We start from the raw sequence: 3,935 nt of genomic DNA, 5'->3' as shown, positions 1-3,935 counted from the left end.
TGGTTAGAAGACTATATAAGCCGAGCATCTTTTATTGGCACACACTTATCACAATGAGGAAAAAAAAAGGAGAAGAATATGGAATCGGTACCTAACAATACTCACTTGCGAGCTCATGACATGACTTGTGTCATTGAGTTCTTTAAAAATCATTAAAATTGCATATTATTTCGGGATCGTGATAACTAGCTACGATTATCATTTAGATGGATACTGTTTTCTCCGACAAATCATTGTGGTTTTGCATCAACATAACTGGTCTTTCGCGAGAGTTGATGCTAACCATAGGCCGTAGCAAGGAGATAGTAGTAATTAAAGTTTTCTCACATGTACAACATTTAACGTTGCTCATTTACTTCTTAAAGATTAATTAGGTTCATGTATACTTTACAAAAATATAAATTGATGTATATGATCAAGTATAATCAAACATTTTCTGGTCCTCAATTTAACTTGAAAAAGACTAAAACGCCTCTATAAGGATGTAAAACCTAAGAGTGTAATATCTAGCTTACGGGCACATGCAAAGTCCAAATCAGCCCCATAAAATCCATATACCGGCATAACTAGAACCATCAATGACAACTCGTGGATTTGATTGGAGATATTATTTGGGCTATAGCGTCACATATATGGGCCCATATCAGAATTGTTGGTCGAGGAGGTTTGTATCATATTTTGGGCTCATTAGCTACTGGATTTGGGGTGTCAAATTAAGAACCAAGTCCCTTTTTAGTTAAATTTGGGGCAAAAGAATTAATTTATTATCGTCATGCTATTCATACGAGACATTTCAATCTAACAAGTCAATTGACGTACGTCATCTAGTGTTCGAGGATGGGGGATGAGGGAATACACCCTCATAGCACTAGTGTATATCTAAAATTAACTCAAAAAATACGCGCCATCCGTGTATATATGATTCCTACACGTAGCGTTGGTATGCAAATATAGGAGACAGCTAGGTAAAAAAGTTGGCTGGGCGTGTACCATCTACACTATGTGAAGCCAGAGCACGGTAGGAAAAAGTAGTTTGTTGATAAGTCATGTTGATGCATGACAAGAAGTGATGTACGTGTACACGTAATGTGTACATGATCACTGAACTCTCTCTCTCTCTCACTGTCTCTCACTCTGTGTTGTGGGAATCTTTCCAGTTCTGTAGTCTGTAGTGTTGCAGAAATAATGGGTATTAATCGACCTATATATGATAGCCAGTCGAAAGTTACCTCACCATAAAAGATGGCTTTTGTTATGCTGCTCGTTTTGTAGTTATCTACATATTTCTTGTATATATAACTCACAAATCCAATGATCAAACGGAACTCGTACACCTGATGCGCGCGCTCATTCCTTAATAAGATCAGCCAATAAGCATGTGAGTGTTTTTTGGAGTTGGGTATTGTTGCCCCAAGCTGTTAACTAGGCAAGGCCACAATTAGCACCCCCACAATGGGGCGGATGATGAGCTGCATCCTTAGATATCTTATTTTTTTAGATCACGTTCAGAGTTTTTTAAAAACATATTATAATAATGATTCCGATAACTAAGCAAAAAAAAGTTTCAGACTCCGTGCATATTTCCCGCCCGCTGCTAATTGTTTTGACTTTATCTCGTTATTCCAAGCTATACATCTCTGAATTGAATTCCGTTTGTTTTTGTAAATAGATATTTGTAATCTGCCGCCTCAAGAATTTTTTCTAGATCCGCCGCTACCCCTTAGTGAACAGAATAAATAGGTTGTGATATCTCTTCAAATATTTAATTAACTAGCATTGTACCTTCAAGAGGAAATTAGGCACCTTGGTATAAAGATCAGGAGTTTTCAATGTCTTTTATTTTATAGATTATATATGTACTAAGCAATTACAAACTAATGCCTTGTTTGCCGAAGTTTACGGAAGAAAGATTAAGGAGAAATATTAACAAAGTTGCTTATAGATTACAGTGAAAGGTTAAATTGCTTAACTAGTTAAGTGCCATTTTTAATCATTTTCATCCTTTTACTATTTAAGAAGAATGAGAATTTTGACTACTTTTGTATAAATAGAGAGGTGCTCTCTTATTCGATCTAAAAGAGTGGATTAGTAAACGACTCGTATTGAGGAGTTAACTTATTTAACGCTTCTAGACGGATTATCTTAATCATCTTCTAATTGTCTATAAGCTCTTGTTCATATTATTTATAGACATGATTCAATATCATTTTTGAAGAACTATACTATGGATACTATGATGTTAAGGTTTTCTTATTAGATTATGGCTCTTCCAGATGCTATGTAGGATCTTGTATCAAAATGAAAAAACAACTTGTGTATAATGTCAAAACCTTGTCTAGAGAACTTTTTGAAATATATTTAATTAGGAAAATTAATAAAAAACTTAATTAGCAAAATTGATCAATATTTAGCCACATCAACCTAACAAGCTAAAAATTGGTCGATTTTGAATAATGCAGATTTTGAAAAACACAGAATTGTATTAATGGTGCTCGCTAATTACACAAGACTGCCATTCCCATATGTTTTATGAGCAATTGAAAGCAAAATGCAGTGGAAAACACATGTGTAATTAGCAAATACACTAATTACAAGAGATTAATTGCTAGTCTCTTCTTTTTAAAATACCTGTACTTTACATAGCTGACCAATTTTCAATCAATTGTGTCGATGTGGCCAAATTTGGTCAATTTTGCCATTTTCTTTGGTCGATTTCACTAATTAAATTTTAGATTTGCTCTATTTCACCAAAAGATTCTCCCATCATCTTTGAAGGATACCATTTTAAATTTTTAATTATGAAGTATAAATAACCTTGTAGTTATACTTTACGTGCACTGAAATCTTTCTATATATATACATAATTTATATACATATTATATACATATATACATAGACATCTATAATTGACTTGCATAAGTTATATAAATAAATTTGAAATTATATGCTTCCATAACTAAACCTTTGCGTTCAAATTTTTCATCTCGACAAATATTACATGTCCTTTTCTCGTAACAAGGATATATTCATAGTATAGCTACGGCAAGAAACGTGAAAATGATATCACAAACATACATAAATTAAAGTGATCGACAAATATTAAAAATTCCAAAAAGTTGGATTAGGTGATGAGTTGTTCTCCTTACTTTACACTCGTCGTCAAAAAAATTATACTAAACAATGTAACGGAAGTTTTGATTCTCTGAAAAGTTTCGTATAAATTATTATTTTCAAGAGGATTAAAAAATTAAGAACTTTTTTGTCTGTTCATAAAAATAAGGCTGGGCTTGTTTCTTGTGGCGTCTGCTAGCTGCGTGGGGAGTAGCCCTCATCGCACCCTTGGGACCCACGTTCAATCTGCATGAATAGTGGGGCCCAGAGCAGAGTGAGACATGCATGCATGGAATCTCTACACAAATCGATAGCTTTCGGTTAATAATTGACAAAAGCGTTCTATATCTCTCTCTTCCTAATTATAAGTACCCTGTTTTTTATTCATGTATTTTACAAAAATAAAATAAATAAAATAAAATTCTTAAATATCTTTGGGTTTTAGGATAGAAGTCTTCATTTACTAAAGTGTTAATCTCAGCCTAATATTTTTTTAAGAAATAGAAATTCTATATTAAAATAATCATATCTGTTGTAGATAGTAATCATCTCTTTATACGAATAAGCTAGGAGTGAATTGAGAAGATTCCTTTCTAATATAGTTGACATACAATGAGTGATTAAAGTTTCAATACTACGTTTTTTTTCCTGCTGTAGAATTTGAAATCATGTATAGTCTAAGGGCTCAGAGGTCTACTTAATTATATAGGACGCTTTTTTATTTTGGTTAGTGTTTATATCTTTATATGAATGTTAGTCAGAATTTTCTATATTCCAATTTAATTTTGACAATATATGGCTGTCATGTGAAAGATGGATTGGTT

The sequence above is a fragment of the Asparagus officinalis genome, chromosome 4 (genome assembly GCF_001876935.1).
Source record: "Asparagus officinalis chromosome 4, Aspof.V1, whole genome shotgun sequence".
NCBI classification, from domain to species: domain Eukaryota; kingdom Viridiplantae; phylum Streptophyta; class Magnoliopsida; order Asparagales; family Asparagaceae; genus Asparagus; species Asparagus officinalis.
The sequence above is the reverse complement of the archived record's forward strand: the minus strand, read 5'-3'. Positions refer to the sequence as shown.